The sequence below is a fragment of the Protopterus annectens genome, chromosome 8.part0 (genome assembly GCF_019279795.1).
Source record: "Protopterus annectens isolate FY-2018-M chromosome 8.part0, PAN1.0, whole genome shotgun sequence".
Lineage (NCBI taxonomy): Eukaryota > Metazoa > Chordata > Ceratodontiformes > Protopteridae > Protopterus > Protopterus annectens.
Genome location: NC_056741.1, coordinates 258,456,773 through 258,478,963, shown reverse-complemented (window position 1 = coordinate 258,478,963; position 22,191 = coordinate 258,456,773). Strand labels below are relative to the sequence as shown.

Genomic DNA, 22,191 nt, shown 5'->3' with positions numbered 1-22,191 from the left:
TGTCTTTGGACGATATTTGTTCGGTGGCTACTTGGTCCTCATTTCACACCTTTATTTCTCAATATAAATTGAATATGGTTTCCAGAGAGAGAGCATCCTTTGGCTCTGTGGTGCTCCAAAATATCCTTTCATGAGGGCCACCCAAGGTTTTGGTAGCTGGGGACTCTGTCCCACAGGCTGATGATCAAATGAAGTTAACTACTTATGATAAAGAAGTTATGTACTCACCATAACTTTCCATCTGAATAGTTAGACTTCATTTGTCATCAACCATCCCTCCCTCCTTACCCCTGACCTTCTCTTGGTGCTTTCTGCATTGGCAGACAGGAGAGAGCGCCTTTGCAGCTCTCCTGTTATTCTTTGTTTGTGAAGGTTTTTGGATTGGGTTCATGTGAGGGGTGTATCAAACTCAATCTGAGGGAAGAAATGAGATTGAGGGGTATTATGGGTAAGGGGAGGAGCTTGGAACTCAGATCAGATGCTGGTGAAACTGCCGTCTCAGATCCGGTCCGGATCCGACAACCCACAGGTTGATGACAGTCTAACTCCTCAGATGGTGAGTACATAACTTCTTTTAATTGTCTGTTGCTCAGAGTAGTTAAAACTATTACTACTGGTAGTTTTAACTACTCTGAGTAATGGACAATAAACCCTGATTAAACTGTGGTGCATGTGATAAGTGCTGTGAGCTATAGCATGTAATGTAGATAGGTAGGGGGTTCTAATCTCGCATCAGCCATCTGTGTGTGTGTGTGTGTGTGTGTGTGTGTGTGTGTGTGTGTGTGTGTGTGTAAATATATCCCTGTGCAGCACTATAGACAGCCCATATGGGCTATCCCTGTGCAGTGGTACCTGTGGCAGGGCTAGCCACCCGGCGGTGCAAACTTTGGCTCAAGATGATTGTCACTGTTGAATTGACACCCTGACCCCATGTGTAAAATGGGAAAAAGGGGGTAAGGATGGATAGACTCAGTAGTTAAAAATGTAGCTGTTCTAGTCCTAACCCCACCCTGAATACCTGATATCTGCCTATTTGTGGGATAGCAAAATTCAAAACGTAAGGAATTATATCCCAAACCACTGCTGAACAGTTAATTATGCTGTTTCCCCACAATTATATTACTGTGCAGATTACTGTCTCACCTTTTACACTCCAGAGTAGTAGTCATCAAGGAAATTAAAATATCTGTCAAAGTTAAAAACTATCTCTAAGGATAAATTCAATAAGTTAAACCCAGCCTTCTTAAAAATGGCAGCAACCTTCATTGCCAAACCTTTAAGCTACATTTGTAATCTTTCCCTAACTAGATTAGTCCCTACACCCTTTAAGCACTTCATAATCCCCCAAAGTTCCTACCCCACAAAAAATTTAGAGATTTTAGGCCAGTTTAAAACCTGTCATCTGACCAAGGTGTTTGAAGAAAAAAAAAACTGTTCATGAGTTTGAAAATCATTTAACAATTATGGTTTCTTATCTAACCACTGACCTGCTTTTCACAAAGCCTTCAGAATGTGAATAACAATCTTCTTACAGCTGGAGTCTGACATGACAAAAGCCTTTGAAACTGTTACTGATGCTGTCCTACTTAAGAAACTTGGCAAACTCAAGTTTGGACTTAAAATATCTTCTAAAGCACTGCATAGTATTAAACACAGAACTTTTCAAGTGTACACCATTGACTCTTTTTTTAGATGCAGATACACTTATCGGTAGTTCCGTATTCATAAATGACTTAACCTATGACTTATTTTATCTAAAAATAGTTATGTATGCAAATGATATGCTGTTTTGTACACTAGCAAAACCAATTCTGAACTGCTGTAAATACTGCAAGATGGTTTAGTATTCTTTGCAACTGGATGCTTGACAGCAGATAGATAACCAACCCTAACAAATTGAGCATTATAGTATTTGCTACTTTCTAAAAGCTAGCATATTTTTCTCTATTATTCTAAAACGTAATTTGAACAGTCCAGTCCTTAATATAACTTGGTGTTGTACTTTTCCCTTCCTTGTTCATATCGCACACATCGTTGTTGGCAAAAATGCTCTTTCATTTGAAGCACTGCAAAAGAAGAATATCTTATTTCCTGTCTCCAAACACACAGTGGTGTCTAGCTATAAATGTTCTCATGCCCAAAAGTAAGTATGCCCTTCCCCTCTTAACAATTCTCTTGGGCTGAAATACACAAAAGCTGCAGTAGAGGGGAAAAAGCATGGTTCTCTGTACTAATAGCTGATATTCACACCCACCACTGTGACCATCTGAAAGGTTTTTAATGGCTACCAGTACATAGCAGGGTTATAATGATACTTAGCATAGTAGCATTCAGAATTGTAATGTTTGGTCAATGCTTTACTAAGATAAAAGCTATTCTAGACATGTGGACCTGTCATACTCCTTTGGGATAGTTAGGAGGATGCCGTTATTCTGCTCCTGTCACACCTTTGGCTGAACTGCAAGCAAGAGCTCATTCATTAAATTTGGCGCAGTGGCATCAAATGGTCTTCCATCAAAAATAAGTTCATAAAAATCAAAAGGCTTCAAAGTTGAACAAAAGGAACAGAAGGTCATGTGTACTTAATTTTGCAGCACTGGATAATTTCTAAAACAAGTATATTGTTACATATTTCCTTGTACTGTTCAGTGGTGATAATCATACAGAGGAAATGCTAATAACTCCTGTAAATGTGAATATTTCTCAATAAATATTTTTGGTATTTTATGCTGTACATGTCTTCTGTGTAGCTGCTGTAAACATACTGTCCTCATACATACACCATCAATTTGCTCTTTATGATTTTTTAAGTACTTGTACTTTTGTAAACATACTATTTGTTGCTTATACATTTGTACACTTGCTTCTGTAGAGCCCAGGCCATGCTGAAGAGGGTAATTTGACCAGGCCAGATACTTTATTGTTAAATTGCAATAACTCGATAAAATAACCATGCGAGTGTGGCCTAACAGAGCTAAGTGCATGCCTTTAATCCATGCACATCTCTTTTCAGTGGGCTGTGGACTTGATAAGGCAGTACCACTTCCTTTCTTCTGGGATAGGTGAGCAGCCATTGGCTACTCACTATCACCTTTCCTCAATGGCTTTCTTAATGCCAAGATTGCCAGACAATTCTGGGTTGTATGGATCACAGTTCAAGCTTTATCAGTGTTTACCATGGAGACTGCTTTGACCAAATTAACTAATTCAGATGTTAGTTGGTTTACAGTACTTACGAAGGGAGAACATGCTTTTAATGATGCCCATGAAAGTAAATACATCAGACTGTAGTGTTTTTACGTAGTATTTGTAGAAACTTCTAGCTAGTGGGCTGTTTCTGTAATGAAGTGTCATTATTTTGGCATTGCTTAATCTCATTATTCTGAAGTATCAAAATATGCATCATGTAACACTGCCTTGTTCACCACATTGGTCATATTCAGAGAGGTGATATTCTTTTTTTTATAATGATAGCAGAATTTTTGTTTTGGATAAAGTTTCAGAGTAGCAGCATAGGTAGGCATCACAAAGTTTAATACTGGTAATATCTATGCAGAAACATTAAGAAATGGTCACATTTACCCCCCCCCCCCCGAGCCATGAAGCTTGTTTAAAATAAACAGAGTGGGGAAAAAAACAGTAAAAATGCATTAAGGCCAAGTCCCTTTATCATGGTCTTCTTAAAAGTGATGAGAAACAGTAGTGATGTTTTTGGAGAAGTACTTTTGTTTGAAAGCATGAAGACTGACATTACATCAGACTATTCTAGTCTGCATGGTGATGACTTTTTTTTTTTTGTTTGGTAGTTTTCTGTTTTGCATTTTTTTTTATGATTTTATTTTCTGACACCAGAAGGTGCTGACATTAAAAGGATTGCCATATTTTAGGGATGTAGAACCCTTATTATGCACTTAGTTATTTTTAACTAAGACCAGGTTGTGTCCAAAGGATAGATGCCGTTATGAGGAAAATGAAAGGAGTATGTCATGTTTTATGCCGACTCCACATGTAAATAAGACACACGCTAGAGAAAGTTATAAAAATATTTGAGCTACAAAAGTGATTTCAATTTCAGATGTTCACCCAAATGCCTTGATTGTCTTGGCCACTTTACTAAATTGATCATTGCAGCTAATAACTATGTCTCCTAGGAAAGGTACAGGCATGCTAGTACATTAAGAAACAGGTTCTAATGTGCAGTTTGGTGATTTTAGTGTCAAGATCTCAGCCTCACAGTCAGAATCCAGAATTCAGTCCTGACCTTTGGTCACTGTCTTAGTGGAACTTAGCATGGATATTGTGGTTATTTCTTAGAAACATGCTGGTTGATTGGCTACAATAAATCGTTCTGTGTGGATGTTTATTTGGAAATTAGTAATACAGTGAAATTTCTCTACGATTGACAGCTGTTTTTTGACACAGTTTGGTCGACAGGACAGTTCATCAACAGTTGTATACGATCATATTATTAAGGTTGGGCAATATTCCCATTCTCCATTATTGTGTGATGCCATAGTTGGAGTACGTAATTGGTGTTAGATTGTCACTGTTAGAGACACCCTGACTGACATCATGTTTAAAAATAGGGGAAAAGGGGTGTTGTGGGGGAATGGGTTACCTAACAGCTTTGTGTTCCTGTTTTTATAAAAATTTTCCCATTTCCCTGTATATTTTATTTTGTTTTGTCCTGCTGATTTTGATTTACCAACACTAACTCTGTGTTTCATTAGGTAGCCTGACATAATCCCTCAAGTGCTGCTGGTATTACATGTTAGTAAAGCAAAAGATGGACAGTTGGTTGTCCCATGATAGTGGCTGACAGTTGTTGTTCTGGGGTATTGGAGTTCTTTAATCCTTTTGTGCCCCTTGGGAGTGTGGTGTGACTGTAGCAACATTGTGTACATAAACTAATATATAGAAAAAACAGAATCAAAATAGAAAACATAATCAAATGTGACTACTAACTGCTTATTGGGCATGATGGTAACTAATGGTTAGATGGATCTGCTTTTGAAAATAGTGAAGTTTGTGGTACTTGAGTGCAATTTTGTGGCATGACAACTTGCACTAATATAGCAAACTTGATTCCTCAAATAACTGTACTCAAAACAACATAAGGTAGGTTACAGTTTATTCTGCATTAGTCTAATTTATTTCAATTTAAATGCAGTATTTGTTGTCTTTTTCATCTGTTTATCAACCTTTGGGTTTCGGGTCGGATCTGAATTTGTCCATTTCTCAGACTTTGGATCTGTAGGTCAAGCTGCTTACCTTAACCATAATCCTGTACCAAGTCCAGATTGCCCCAGGTGTCATTTGCTGCTACTGTGATCACATGCGGTTGAAGTAGCTTAAGCATTTTTGAGATAAGTACTTGCTCTTTGTTCACTTGAGTTTCTTTTCCTAGGCCTTCAACCTCTTTCTTCCTATCTTCTATCCTCCCCAGTTTATCATTAAAAAAAAAAAATACAACATGGTATATTTTGTGAGTTCGGTTTGTGCTTTGTATCTGTAGAGTTTCCTTCAATTCTTCTTGGGGCTTGCGTCTTTCTCTCCTTTTCTTCTGTACTAGTTTTCTTTCTAGTAGTCTTCTGTACCATTGTTGGGAGTTCCTTTCCCTTTTCGGAAGTTTTTGCTATTACTATTGCTGGGATTTATACTAACTATATCCTTTTTCTAGGTGTTTTTATTTTGTTCTAGCTGTTTAGGACTAGGATTTAGCTTTCAAAATGTCTGAGAAACTTACTGGTTTTAAAAATGTTCCTCTTGTGGACATAAACTTCCTAATTCATATGCCCACTCAGTATGTGTACTGTCTTGGGACTGCATGTTCAGAAATGTGTGAAATCTGTTCCGGTTTCAACCACAGAGCCTTGGTTGAGAGCAGGAACAAATTAGCTGTTAAAAGTCTGTTGGTTTTGTTATCTCTTGTGTCTGGACTTTCCCCTCTGCTCTGAAACCTGAGGAAGAAACATCAAGATGAATTGAAAGAAAAAGACAAGTCAAAGGGGCCAAGAAAATAGTTTGCTGATCGTTGGCCTGGATTTGTTGAGGGAATTCTTAGTCTCATGTCCTGATCCCAATTTTCACAAAATTGAAAAAAATATGTACTCTCATGGATGTGGTGTTGAGAAATAATGTTTTCCTTTTTAATGAATCCTTATATCTTCAGCTCACAGGTGTGGCTATGGGTACCTCGGTAGCCAATACTTATGCCAACCTAGTTTTATACCAGTGGGAAAGGAAACATTTATTTAGTGGTTTGAATCCATATAAAGATAATGTAAAGTTTTTTCAACGATTTGTGGACGACTGTTTTTTTGATTTGGGGGGGCACGTTACAGGATTTGAATGATTTTATGCTGTACATCAATTCAATTTCATCTTTTTTGAAGTTCAAAATGTGTTCATCTGAATTCACTATCAATTTTCTGGATATCAACTTGAGTCTTGACGGTGGTACACTTAGAACAAGCCTCCATAGAAAGGAAGTCTGTGCAGGAAGGTACACTCATGCAAGTAGTATGCATGCGCCACATGTTTTTAGAGGTACTGTCAGGTCTCAATTTTATAGAGCCAGCAGGTTTAACACGGAAGATCCTAGCTTCTCTGAACAGTTGAATGAGATGATAGCTGATTTTACTAACGGTGGTTATGATGCTACCATCTTAAATAATGAGAAACTAAATGTGTTAGAGGAAAGAAAGCCGAGGGTGGCCCCTGTTATGTTAAATGACGCCATAGAAATACAAGCTGTTGGCTTGCCCAATGTGCCCATCCAGAATGAGATGAAAGTAAGATACGTTACTTCGTTTAGTACAAAGACACCATGTATTAAACGTATTATCCATAAGAATTGGCTAATCTTGATGGCATCTGAAGAGTTAAAAGCAATGCTGGGCAATGTCCCATTTTTTGCATATCGTAACATGAGAACCCTCAAGAGTGTCCTCTGTTACAAAGATTTTCCTATAAATATCACAACACATCCATCCAGCACTGTGGGTACACGAAAATGTTATAATTGCTCATGCTGTGATGACATTGATGATGAACATTTAGGTATATTTGAACACCCGGCCAGTAAGAGGTTGTTTAGGTTCAATGTAACTGCTACTTGTGTTACCACCCACGTGGTTTACCTCGCGACTTGTGTACTATGCAACTCTTTCTATGTGGGTAAAACCACGCGTAAACTTAAAGATAGGATCACAGAACACAACTCTGAAATCCGAAGATGTGTGGACACTAATGCTTTATATAAACACAGGCTATGTTTTGGTGAACAGCATGTATTTAAATTTAAAGCTATAGACCATGTTTCACCCTCACCCAGAGGTGGTGATATCAATAACAAATTAGAAATTAAAGAATATAACTGGATAATTAGATTGATGGGTGACTCACCCCCTGGTTTGAATAGTACTGTCAGCCTTAAACCTATTTTGGTTAGAATGAGTAGATCTAGATTATGAGATTTTCTCTTTATGTATATGAGTGTACATTTGATTTTTAGGTTTATAAGTATGCTTTCTTTAAAATATACATTCTTGCTTTTTTAAATGTTTTTTTTAAATGTTTTTTTAAATGTTCTTTGTTTTCATATATGCATTATGCTGCTGCATTTTTTAGCTTTGCATATTTATTTTTAAATGTTTTGCTTTAATGATTGGGTCATGTGACTTCTTGGTTTACGGTCATATGACTTTTTTTAGACCTATATATATTCTGCATTTGCATTTGTATTTTCAGTATTGATAAAGGATTTTATCCGAAAGCTTTGCTCCTCACAGTAAAGTGTTTTTTCTACGGAGAACGTTGTTTGTCTTGTTTCTTTTCATGCCAGGAAATTGGGTTTGGCAGTGTCTAAGCAAATCATCTCTTCCTGGGTTTCTAAAGGCATTTATTTTTGTTATTCTTTTCATGGCAAGCAGCTTTCCTGTTCTGTTCATGCTCATTCTACCAAGGCAGTAGCCTCTTCTGGTGCTTTTTAAGAGTTTGGATACTAGATCTATTTTGGAAGCTGTTGCTTGGTCCTATGTTCACACTTTTACCAAACATTCTAAGTTGGATGTTATTTCCAGGACTGTCCTTCATGGGTTTGTAGAGGGCTGTTCTCCGCCTTTATCCTCCCATACTTTTTGTACTCTTTGAAGAGTAAAGAATATTACAACAGTGATACAGAAGGACATAGTACAGTTGTGTAATGTCTTACCTTAACAGTATATATCCTATTTATCACTGTTGCAGAATTCTGTTCCTCTATCTTTGCCCCCTTTTATTTTCTGTTTCCCTACTTCTGGCAGAGGGGGGCCCTACAACTGAGAAAGCATCCTTGTCTCCTACTGATTCCCTTCTTGAATGTGCATGTTGCCTCTCTGAGATTGCTCCAGTTCTTGTGGAGTACTTCACTTCTGAGGATTAGGCATCTGTATGTCACATATGCCTTACGCCTTGTATCGTGAACATACATCTGAAGTACAATGCCTGAAAGGTGTAAAGGCTCTGGTGTACTGGCCAGATGTTAGGCTATCCTCGCTGGATATCCCAAGAGTAAAGAAAATTGCAGCACTGATAAATAGGATATTTATTGTTTGTGTAAGATCTTATACAGTTGTGCTTTCTCCCTTTCCTTTGGATTGTGAATGCAAGTGTTATACTTAGAAGTATAACCTACCCTTCAAGTCCTCACTCTTTCTTCATTTGTCTGACTCACCCTAATAAGTGATGGTATAAAAAACACACCTCAAGAAACAAACGCTGCAGTAAAACAATCCTCACCAAAGATAGCAGCCACACCAGTCCAGTAGTTTAGGCAATAAGGCTCACAATCAGGCAAAAAGTCCAAACAGATTTATTAACGTGTCAAAAATATTCCAGAAATACACTCCACACACGTTTTCGTCGATATAAAAGACTTCATCAGATACAACAAGATCCTACATTCAACAAGTTTAAATACTATAGCAAACCACTAATTGATAAATTGATAAATCATTAATTAAACATTTAAAGTAAAAAACTAAATAAAACCACATATTCCAACAAATGAAGGTACCGATGCATTAAAATATATCTGATACATCCTAATCCACAGGAGCACTAAACTAAAAAAATTTTTTAATTTAACTTATAATTTCATAAATACATAACTATATTCATTTACTAGTATAAATCAAAAAATAAATATTACAAATAATGAATATATAAAACAGCTTAAGCACTATAAATTTAAATATAGTGTGCTTTGATTTTTAAAAAAGGAACAATCGAAATGGATTCATTAAGGCCAGGGGGTCTATTGGCCTCCAACAAAATCTGCCAATAGGTTTCTTTGTGGGCCAAGCGTGCCTCCCAAGGACCCCCCCCCTAATGTCCTTAGGAACCACATCCAAAACAAAAAACAAAAACTTAGCATTATTACATGTAGTAATATGTTTATACAGGGCACTAGTATTTTTGCACTTAGAAATGTCGTAAATATGCTCATAAATACGCCTAGAAAATAACCTTTCGGTTTTGCCAACGTAAAACGCTGGACATTGTTGGCATATGGCCAGATAAACCAAACCACCAGTTTTACAGTTGTAATGACCCCTGACCTTGATGTCCCTGCCTCTACTTTCCAAAAACACATGGCTAGCCTGAAGTATATACTTGCAAGAGGAACAATGACCACACTTAAAGACCCCCACATTGGGTCTAGAGTGCAAGGTAGGGGCATGTTGTTGCTCTAAGGTCTTTTTAATGTTTATACCCCTCCTAAACACAGTTTTAACATCCTTACCCTTAAAGGTATCCAGGTCGGTCAACTCTTTAAAGGTGTCCCGTTCCCTTTCCACAATACTTCTTATGTGAGAGGCATTTCCACTAAACTGTGTAATGAAAGTAAAACTACTTGCAAACTGGTCAGTTTTACTATTTGTAATGCTATCTAGGGTATTAGCACCAGACCTACCCAATATGGGAGCAAATCTGGAAGATCTAGCTGAAGTAACCTCCTCTTCAACGGTCTTAATCAAGGATACAGGGTAACCCCTTTCTAAAAATAATTTTTGTAAGGTGCCACATTCCTGCTGATAATCCACATCTAGGGAGGTCATCCTGGAAATACGAAGGGATATCACTCTGCAGAGGACTAGTTCCTTCTTAATCCCAAATAAGAAAATCAGAAATCTTGTTAAGCAAATTATGAAAGTAAAATTGCTTCCCTAGCCAAGGATAATCGTAAGGCATTCTTTAACTACGTCCAAAAGTCTAAAAATGGAATGCCCAGCTGTGTGCTAATCTGGTTGGAGATGGGATCAAACTACACTGGAAGATATCACCAACCTGCTAGGTGACCGATTCAGTGCAAACTCCACCCCCCATACCCACCTACCACATCCCAAAGCATACCTGACACCAGCCATCTGCCTAGTGTCTCTAGAGAGCATGGCGTCTCTGCGCTTGCCAAGGCCAAAAATATTGCCTCAGTGGGACCAGGTAATATCCCAGGTTGTTTACTAAACAATCTAAAACAAGACTTAGCGGACCCATGTGATCTCTTTCATCATAGCTTGAGAACTCCCTATGTTCCTGCAGAATGGAGAACAGCAACAGTAATCCCCCTGCACAGAGGTGGGGCCATTAACTGACCCTGAGAACTACAGACCTGTAAGTCTAACCAGCCTCATCTGCAAAGCCATGAAAAGAGTCATTATGGATCTTATCAACAAGGACATAGGTGACATAGGTGACCTTCAAATGCTGGACCCAACCCAGTTTGGCATCATTAAGGGTAGATCATGCTTATTAAACCTGGTGGACTTCTTTGAGAAAGTCACCAAAGCCATGGACGAAGGTAAGACTGTGCACACTGCCTATCTCATCCATGCCAAGGCTTTCAACACAATTCCCCATTCTGGTATCCTTGAGAAACCCTCCCAGATAGGGATTAATCCTTATGTTACTAGATGGGTAACCAGTTGGCTCACCAGCAGAACACACACTGTCAAAACGGGTGACTCCACCTCCAGCAGTAGACTAGTCACCAGTGAGTACTACAGGGATCTGTGCTAGGCCCCTTACTGTTTGGCATCTTGTTTCTCAGATGTCCAGACCAAAGTAGACGGTCTTTGGCTTGCCAAGTTCGCTGATGATTGCAAACTTGGAGCAGTCATTGAGTCCCCCCAATGATATCAGCATATTACAAGAAGGACTAATACCAACAACTGATTGGTGCCAAAGCCATGGTCTAAAACTATATGCAAAAAAAATGCATTATTATTCCCTTTGGCAAAATGGAATTCACTACAAATTACAATATTGACAGTGCCCCATTGAGTTCCAACCCAGTGGTGTGAGTCTTGGGAACACTGATTGATGTCAGTTTGACCTTTGACCACCAAGTTGCCACAGTGGTAAGAAAAGCCTTCTATGTAGTGCACCCCATAAGCAAGGGCATAGCGTCCAGGTCAAGGGATGTTCTAACTCCACTGTACCTGACCCTCATCAGACCACTAATAGAGTGTAATGTACTCTTTTGCATGTATCTCACCAGACACCTGCAGCAGCTGGAGAGACCTCAGAGGTTTCTCACTAAGAAAATGCAGACACTCCAAACCATGACTTACATGGACAGGCTGACAGCCCTGTCACTTTACTCTATATTATAGGCTGCTGAGAGGGGACTTGTGCCTGGCCTATAGGGCAATCGCCAACCCTGCCCTAATGGAAATGCTGCACATCTGCAAGCCAAGTGGCATAAGAGTTGCGCTCTCTCTAGGAATTTCAGCCTAATTTGTGACATTAACAGATCATGCTGGAGAAACAGCTATGTCTCCCAGAGACTGATGCTTCTCTGGAATAGACTTCCTGCTCATGTAAAACAGAGCTCCTCAGTGACCCTGTTCAAATGCAATCTAGATAATTTGGGAGATGATAAATTTGCCCTTGGGCGGCACCAATGTCTCTCATGGACAGGAGTAGCCAGTGTTTGATCACATACCCGATCTGCGCATAAATTCGTTCTGTGAACTGCCCAAAAAGAACAAATGGGGATACTAGGGATTAACATGGCTAGACTTGTATAGGCGCTAGGGGTGCTAGCGTAGTAACCTCGTATGAATCTACGGACCTTGTTTTTTATTGTTTTTGTGCCTTAAACTGCTTTTATGTTTTAGTTTTTTTTTTTTTTAATTGTTGTTCTGTTTATTTTTTAATCAAGCTCGATTAAGCACAAATGCCTCTGATCAAGAATGAACTGAGAGGAGCTCTCTGGTTAGGTGACTTGCTTAAAGTTACACATACACAAGTAAAAATTTAAGAAATTGGCGATCGTGTAGATTGACACACTGGCTTTGTTTGCACTGGCATTAGGGGGTGACTATGTAGTGTTGATTTGATTGACATCCCAGTGTGGCTGTCAGTTAAGAGTGGTAGTTTTACTTGAAAGGTCAGCCTTTTCTACAAAAAGCCACAAACTGTGTACAGCCTGGTGTGTCAACACAGTTGCCCCAAATACTTAGTCCTTTCTTTTTATTTGCTTTATTAAGTTAATTAAAATTAATTGCTTTTGCAAACTGTATACAGAATGTTTATTTTTCATCTTAATTTTTTTTAATGGCATCCTGTGAGATTAAAGATGCGTTGACACTTGCTCCACTGTTCACCTGTGCAGATATAAGCATTTTTACAGTATTACTAAAGTATAATTGTTTTCAACTCCTCTTTCTGCTGCTCCAAAGTACTGTCGTGTGAGGTCCAGTAACAGAGTTATGATTATTGACCTTTTGTGTGCCCATGCGAGATTTAACTGGCTGCTCTGATTACTTTTTCTATTCAAAGAACTTGTGTTTCAACAGATATGCTAGTTTTACTCCCTTCAGTCACCTTGCTAAGTCCACCACTTTCACTCCCAGGTAGTTTTCAAGTGGAATAGTGTAGAATGCTTTTGTAGATGACCACCCAACGTAAGTTTGTACAGTTTATAGTTTGCTTGTGTAGACTTTGAAGTGTAGAAAATTGTGTAAGGATCATGCCACACAGCTCCCCCTTTACACTGGATTGTACTTCAGCATTGTATTTCTGTAAGAATTCCAGACATATTCCTCAAAACTTGCTAACTATTAACTTTTTTAAAATTTTTCTCTTGTCTTAGAGAAAATTGTTACTTAATATGAACCTTTTGTCCCTTGTCATTTTTAGATTTCCCACTGTTTTTTGAGCTGAATGGTTGGGAACTAAGATGTTTCGGATACTGGATGCAAAGCTTTAAATTTTCGTTACATTCATAATTAAAATATTGGTAGCTACATGTGTGATGAATTGACCTAGAATGCTAATCACACAACTTCTACCAGCCACATTAACCACAGCCCGTATCCTTGTAACTTATTACCAGTTCACTGCACGTGCAGGTAGTGCCTTTTAAGTGGGCAGCAGCCATTCTGTGCCATGGCAGCCACTTGAAAGTGCACGTCACACGAGGTGGCGCTTACCACTGTGCATCCCAGTGTGTCTTAATGCAACCATTCACCAAGACATTTACAGGATAAAGCATTTTGTATCCTGTATGATCCTTCCTTTTTTTTTCTTTGTTTGGAACGTAGTTCCTGCCCCTTGGGTACCTTGGGGTAGATACTACTTAATCAGAATTTTAACTTCAGTAGTTATGTAAATTAAACCCAGTAGACGTAATTGCCTGTTCTTGGGTTTAAGAATGGTGGGGTCTTTCTGATTAACTGTGACTTATTTTGTCATACATTTTGCAAGTAGTAGTTGTGAGGATCAAACCTGGACTTGACAGTATGTAGTTGTTTTTGCAGGTAATTGTTTTAACACACTGTGCCATACTGTCAGCCAATTTCGTGGTGCTTTCACAAGAAACCTGTTTTTTGGAGTGTATTATTAAAAAAAAAATTCTTGAATGTAAATTGCGTTACCTTAAACTAGAAAATATGGATGAGAGAACTATTTGGTGCCTGACTACCCTAGCTTGACTGTGCTTCATGAGTGATTTTGGTAACTGTATGGGTCCACTAGCCAAGGATAACATGCTTTTGTACCCCAAACCTCAGGGATCAGACCTTAGACTGCTCCTTTTACTTCTCAGAAGTCAAGGCCAATGTCAGTGGTCTCTGGCTGACAAAATTTGCAGATGATTGCAAATTAGGAGCTATCATTGAATCTCACACTGACACAAATGTTCTCCAGGAGGGGCTTGCACAGGCAAACAGCTGATGTCAGAACCATGGACTAAAACTAAATGCCAAGAAATACATGATAGTATCCTTTGGGAAGTCATCCATCCCTGGTAACTATCACATTGACATAACACTCGTTAGAGTTGACCCAGTAACAAATGTCAAGTCAGGGACTTAGGGACACACACAGTAATCTAGCCTTTGACCATCATGTGTCTACAGTGGTGAGGAACTCATTCTGTATTGCATCTAGGTATGGCATCAAAGTCCAAGGAAGTCATTGTTCCACTGTATTCGGCATTCATCGGACCTATCATTGAGTACAATGCCCCCTTTGGTATGTACCTAACCAGGCATATCCAACAAGCGCAACATCCACAGAGGTTCCTGACAAAAATAATACAGGGCGTAAGTAAAATGTCCTATGCAGACTGCCTCAAGGCCCTATCCTTGTATTCTGCCTCCTACCGGCTTTTGAGGGAAGAACTATGCCTGCCATACATAGCATTGTCGGACCCCACTCTGGACCTCCTTCATATCTACAAAACAAACAGCACCGGAATTACCCGTTCTGAAGACTTAAACCTTGCCTGTGGTATAAATAGGTCCTGCTGGAGAGGTAGGTATGTATCCCAGAGACTACCGCATCTATTTAACAGGCTTCCCATCCATGTGAAGCAGAGTTTCTCCCTAACCCAATTCAAGTGCAGCTTGGACAATTGGATGGGAAACTGGAAATTCATCCCTGGTTTGGCACCTATGTCTCTAATGGACACAGATAACCTGTAAATGGTTCATCTCCCAAACCCTTCCTTACACTTACCAAGGGAATCAGAACTTGTCAGAGATTTGGGTTGCATAGCTAGGCTTAAAAAGGCCCTTGTGGTCATTAGCCTGATAAACACCTTTAACCCTGTGAACCTGAGCCATGTCTGTGGCACACAAAAAAAGAGAGAGAACAGTAAATGCTGGCAAGCATGATTTTTTTTTTCATTTTGTTTTTTATTCATTTGCTACCTCTGCAAGTGAAATAGTCTATTTTGGACCACTTTCAGTCATGATTCAATATATATGAGCAAATTAGGGTAGCCAGTGAGCTGGCATGTTTTTGGAGGTGAGAGGAACTTGTAATACCCAGAAGAATCCTATGCAATCAGTTGAATATACAGATTCCACAGTGTGACCAGAAGTAAGAAATGAACTTGCACCCTAAAGCTGTTAAGGTGAAGAACACTGTGCTACCCGCAAGGAAGCCATGTTACTGGGAAGAGAGACTAAGGTGTATGGCATGATGTGTTCAGTTCTTGACGCCATATTACCATATGGAATGGATATCAGATGGATTTTTGATGGTGCAGCAGGCTACCAAAAAGTTGTGGAAATGATGGGGATGTGGAGCATGGGGATGTTGGTTATAAGTATGAATTATATGTAACAGGAGGCTTGACATAGATGCTGCTCATCACCAAGGTCTGGTTGGTTGAGTTAAAGGATCAGAGGAAATTATGTCACTGGTAGTTGTGTGTGAGACCAAAGAGATGGTGATGAGACCCTGAAATGCATTGCTTAAGGGGTATGTGAAGTATAGCACTTCAGGGGCAGAGGTTGGTAGTGACTTGGTTCAACAGCTGCATAGTCAGTTTTAATTGTTTGGTTGACTTGGGTCTTTGTCCATTGACATGTGCATACATGTGCAAGAACAAAAATAAGGTATGTTGTAATGAAAAATATTAACATAGTGGAGGTAAGATATTTTGAGTTTGAGATAATTTGAAAAAAAGGACCAAGAAATGCAGGCGCTGAGATGGAGAGAGGAATGATGTATGTTAAGACTGTATCAAGTTTAGAAGCAAATTATCACATCCAGAAGGCTAGTAGTCTAGCTAGTCTTAAGGCTTGCTTTGTCTTGAAATACTCTTATTTAGTGTTTTAATTTTGGCTAACTTGATAAATAAATGACTCATTTTTGCATTATGTATATTTCATTTTATGTTAATGAAATGCATACTAGTACATGCTGAATTTCTCTCTTTTGTTGTACTAGTGGTGCAAGTTTTGTTACACTGCTTCAAAATTTGGGACCCGAGAATGCATCAACACTCATGTATGGAGTCCTAACAGAACAAAAATTGCTGATCCACTCTCTCCGTCCAGATGTGCTCACCAGTGTCTGTGAGGCTCTCGTTTCTGTAAGTGGTTTATTTTGAATATTCAGCAAAGTTAACGTATTTGGAGCTAGCATCATGAGTTTTATAACAATGCAGTGTTTTACATGTAACTCTCAGAATCGTGCATTCTGCAGAGGGTGTGTGTGTGTTTTGTAAGTGCAAAGCAGGTGTTTGAAGCTTAATATTGTAGGTAATCAAACATTTTAGTATATGTCTTTGTATAAGTATTCAGCAGTGAGAGTCGCAGTTAACCTGATGTCCTACTTGGAGGAGTTTGGAAATAGTGGTAACTCCAGTTATTGACTTTTGTAGATAATGGATTAAAAATGAATGATATGCACATCAAGAATTTAATAGGTGCCTGATTTCTTACTTGTAGTGTGCTGTTTTACTTTGCCTAGTCTGTTAATGTAAACTGAGCTGTTTACTAGTGCATAGTACTTACTTCACACTTGAAACAAGATGTTGGTATCTCAGCTTGTTGACAGAACTGTACTTACTCTAAACTGTCCTGTCCAAGTTTCAGATAACATGTTCCCCACCTTCACAGCATGTCATTTGTATAGCCCATTCAATGTGCACTCAGTCCTGAGTGTTCCCCCCTCCCCTTCCCTATAGCCGGCCACCAGCTTATCTCCTTGTTCACTGGATGTACCAACCTACCTTATTCTAGCTCAACACATGTCACATGTCCAGAGCTATTGAGGAGTTTGTAGGTGCCTGGTTGGCAGCCTTGAAAGCTCCACAATGGCAAGTTTTGTGATGTGCATGTATTCTTTCACCAAAGGCCAGCTTCACAACCATGCACTATACAGCTTGCAGTGCAGAGCTCACTTATGCTGCTATTTCGGCAACTCTAGGCTGCTTCTCTCCTCCAGTCTTCATTAAGTCATCACATTTTAATTAGTAGCAAAGGGCAATACATTAATAGAAAAGGAAATTAATTGTTCTGTTACTGTAATGTAGTAAACATGTTTTTTTTTTTTTAATATTTTTTTCTTTTCCCTCCAGTAGTGTACAAATTGCTCAGTTCTTCCCTTAAACCTCACTCCTCCTGAACATTATTCTGTATATATATATATATATATATATATAAATGTATATATATATATATATATATATATATATATATATATGTGTGTGTGTATATATATATATATATATATATATATATATATATATATATCTATATTGTTCTCACAAATTCCATTTATTTCTGTGAAATTTGCTCCTCCTTTTTTCTGGAAATACCTCCTCCAGTTGTTTTTATCTCCTTTACAATATTCAGTGTTTCAATTACAGTTGGTTTAGATTTTGATTTCCATTTTCTGGTAATTGTTTTTGGCAACCAATAGCATTAAAATTAGTTAGCCTTAAAGAAAAAAAAAACTTAGTAAACCTTACCATGAATTGGAAATTCAGATCCTACACTCTGGCATAGAAAGATCGTTTTCTCAATGACAATTGGTTTTTCCTCCAATATTTCTGTCAAAGTACACTGTCGAGAATTTTGAATGTTAAGTTGTCTCTCTTGCCTTCATTCTTGCTGGTTGGGTACGGAGCCAATCCTCGGCTCTGACTCTGCCATTTTCTAAAGCTCGAGAGCTACTTACTGGCTCGAGGCCTCCCTATATCCCACAATGCCTGACGCTAGATCCCCAATCTCATTTGCCGCATCAGCTATGAGGTTGCGCTATACTGGCTCAGGTCGTATTCTTCTTTTTGTAATTATTAGCAGTTACATTTTTAGTGTGTTTTTCAAGCCTTTCTTTTGTTTAAGTAGAGTAGTACTGTTAGATAGTCTTAGTATCCCTGTGTTTTTACCCTTTAGGAACTCGTTTTACGTAGAGAGTTTCTCTCCCCCCCCCTATCTCTCTAAGTAGGCCGTTTAAATTAGAGGCTATCCCCTTCCCTTTTTAATCCTTTTTCTAGTAGGAAGTAGTGTTTAGCCTTTATAGTTTAAGACAAAATTCTCTTAGTTTTGTTAATTTTTTGTGTGAAGGTGTGGGACTAGTGTGTGTGTGTGTGTGTGTGTGTGTGTGACTGTGTGTGTTTCTTTGCACGAGTCTAACATTCCTCTATTGGTATCCTTTTTTTTTACCATGTCTAAGGATACCAAGGTATCAGAGTTCAAGAAGTGTGACTCGTGCTGTCAGAAAATGTCTCTGACAGACAGTCACACTTCTTGTGTTTATTGTTTGGGTTCCCTACACCTGCAGGATTCTTGCTCAGTATGTCATGCCTTTAGTCTGAGAGTCCTGCAGGAGCGTAGGAACAAATTGATTCTCAGGGTTACTAAAACCCGAGGGGTCTCCGGCGAAGTCTCAACCAGCCAAAACCCCTAAGCCCACCAAGCCGTCGGTTCCCAGTACGGAGCCGTTGCCAGGTGGAGCGTCTGCTGACATTTCGGTTCCGAAGTATCAAAATCTCACTCGGCTCCGACCTTGGTCTCGGAGCCATCAGGGAGCCGTAAGCGATCTAGGTTGCCATCCCTAGAGTCGATTTGCTCGGCTCCGGGGTCGCCTTTGCTACAGTCTGAACGGAGCCATCGGTCCCACTCTTCTCGGTCCTCAAGGCTATCCTATCATGACTTGGAGAGAGTGGTTAGACTCCTCAAGTCACAGGCCCTGGCTAAAATGTTAGCTAGCCCTCCTCATCAGGCTGTGGCTGTTCCTGTTTCTGAAGTAGTTCCTTCTCCGACTCCGACTCCTGTCAGTTCGGAGCCGGAGCTTGTTGGGGCTCGGATCTTGGAAACGGCGCCGGTGCTTCCCCTTTCGGCTCTGTCTGCTCCGATTTCTTCAATGGTTCCGTCCTTGGAGGGATCTGGGCGCCGGGACTTCCTCGTCGGCTCCAAGGGGGCAAGTGGCATCGGACCCTTGTCCGGCCCCGTTCTCCCTCTCGGAGCTTTGGCTCAGGTAAGTTCGGCTCCTACATCAGCCTCGGAGCCATCCCTTTCGGTGCCGGAGTGGATTCCTGTCTCTTCGGAGCAGGGGCCCTCTTCTCTGCCGGACAGGGGCACCTTCGAGGTCATGAGGAGCATGCTGACTTCCGAGTCTGCACCTCGATCAGTCCCTTCAGCTCCTCCCCCCCCGGGTGCCTGCTTCGGTCTCTGCCCCTCTTCCAGACCCCAAGCGAGGGAATCAAACGCTCCAGGTCACCCCACTGGGCGTATCTTCCTCTTCCGAGGCCTCCCCTGAGATTTCAGAGGAGCCCCCTCGAAAGAGGAAATGTAAGAGGAAGCATGTTGACTCCCCCGAGTTTGTCACGTCACATACTGACTTGGAGGGTTCAGAAGGGTCCCCAAGATCCCCCTCTGAGGATGTCTCTTTCTCAGACATCCTTGAGATCCTTAAGCAGAGGGGGAACTGGACTGCCCTTAACCCTTCTGAGGATGAGCCGGTATACTTGGATGTGTTTGGTTCCCGACCCTCCACCTCCTGGGTGTCTCCGCCTTTCGATCCATTGATGGAAGTAGTGGCTCGGAAGGCATGGTCAGCTCTGGACACACTGGAACCAACCCCCCGCAGGCCCACTAAGTTTACTACGGCCCCTCAAAATAAACAGTTTTTGACAAAGGGTGTCCCCGGTGATGCCATGGTGGTAGCAGCTGCCACGAAAAAGGAGTTGGCTGACACTTCTGTACCTGTCCATCCACCTAATAAAGAGTCTAGGACGATGGACAGATACGGGAATCGGATGTTTTCCTCAGCGACCTTCTCCATGCGGTTGCTGAATTACTTGTGCCACTTCACCCGTCTTCAGAGGGATCTCCTCAAGGAGCTAGGAGATACCCTGCAAGATCCATCAGCTGCGGGGGCTCAAGACAAGATTAACTCCTAGCTGGCAACTCAATTCAATCGTCAACTCCTCCATGCGGCTCGTTTCGTATGCGACTGATGGGGTGAGTAGGGCCACAGGCACAGGCGTGGCTTTGAGAAGACATGCCTGGATGCGGTTATGCAACTTCACTGATCCCTTCAAAGCGTCTTTCACCAACACCCCTTTTGATGGTTCTGCTCTGTTTGGACCTCAGGTGAAAGATACCCTTACCAGGTGTGAGCAGGAAGGCAAGACTCTCTCTGCCGTGGGAGTCCGTTTTTCCACTCCCTCTAGACCATACCCTAAAGGTCAGAAGAGTGGAAAGATGTGGTTCCGGAAACCCCAGGGAGCCGTGCCTGACACACGTGGCGAGTTTCCCTCCAGAGGCAGAGGAGGGAACAATAGAAGCCGCCCGTGGGGCAGAGGGGGTCCGCAGAATCAGGGCAGCAGAGAATCCTTCTCTGACCAGCCCTTCCAGCACCCCTGAGGGGCTGCCCGGCTGGCCGCCTTTGGCGGCAGTCGGGGGAAGGTTGTCTCTGTACCCAGAAGCCTGGCGTCTCATCACTTGAGACAGATGGGTACGGTCTATCATATCCGGAGGTTACAATATCCCCTTTGTCCACACCCCCTTACAATCAAACAACCCCATCCCAGATGTACCACCCAGTCTAAGGGAACAGGCAGTACAAGAAATTTCAAAACTGCTAAAAAAAAACACGGGCCATCCAGCAAGTCCCAGCAGACCAGTAAGGATCCAGAATTTACTCAAGTTCTTTTTGGTACCAAAAAAGGCAGGGGATTGTAGACCCATTTTGGATCTTAGCAGACTAAACAAGTCTGTTCAAAGAACGAAGTTCCTGATGGTCACGCTTCAGTCCATTTTACCCTTTTTGGGTCCAGACAATTGGATGTGCTCCATAGATCTTCAGGATGCGTACTAGCACATCAAAATGGACAGGCGTTCCAGAGGGTTTCTCCGCTTCCGGCTGGGAGCCAGTCATTACCAGTTCAGAGCCCTGCCCTTTGGTCTCACCACAGCCCCCAGGGTGTTCAAATGCATAGCAGTGGTTACCGCTCACCTGAGATGGCAAGGATTCCAGGTGTCTCCATATCTAGATGACTGGCTCCTTACTGCTACCACCAGGCATCAATTGCTGAGAGCCAGGGATTATACCATCCAAACATGCTCCAACCTAGGTATCTCAATAAATTTCGAAAAGTCTGCATTGTCGCCTTGTCAGCCTTTAGCCTTTATAGGCGCAAGATTAAATACAAAAGATCTGTCCACAAGACTTCCAATAGACAGAGTGGCAGACGTTCGCCGACACGTACAGGTATTATTAGGATGCAGAAAGATTCAAGCCAGATTTGTCCTAAAAACCTTGGGCCTCATGGCATCAGCGATCATATTAGTTCTCCTGGCTCGCTTTCACATGAGGATTCTCCAGTGGATGCTTTTCACCCAATGGTCCTTTCAACAACTCCATTTGTCTCACAAGATATTAATCACACAATCGTGCAAAAGCCACTTGGCTTGGTGGATGGTCTCCTCATCAGTACCCCAGGGCAGACCATTTGTCCTTCTTCCTCCAGTTGCCACGGTGACCACTGATGCCTCCCTGATCGGGGGGGGGGGGCATTTTCAGGGCAGAACTGTCCAGGGCACCTGGCAACCCCACGAGTACCACTTGCACATAAATGTCTTGGAGATGAGGCCGGTGCTTTTAGCGTTGCAAGCTCTTCAGAACTCTCTACCCACTGGGGCCATTGCAATTCAGACAGACAATATGTCTGTAATATGGTACATCAACAAGCAAGGCGGAACCAAGTCATATCCCTTATGTCGAGAAGCACTCAGACTATGGCAGTGGGCGATCTCCTCTCAACGGTTTCTGACAGCAATGCACATCCCTGGGAAGTCCAATGTCATAGCGGACAGGCTAAGCAGAGCTATTCCCATGCCTCATGAGTGGTCTCTCAATCGGACAGTAGCGGACAAAATCTTCCGCAATGGGGTC

General features: G+C 41.0%; 1 protein-coding gene across 2 annotated transcripts in view; it reads right to left on the bottom strand.

Moving 5' to 3' along the window:
• Nucleotides 1-22,191, bottom strand: part of DENND4B (DENN domain containing 4B) — a 2,518,380-nt gene that overhangs the window by 2,021,580 nt on the left and 474,609 nt on the right. The gene's annotated exons all lie outside the window — the stretch shown is intronic.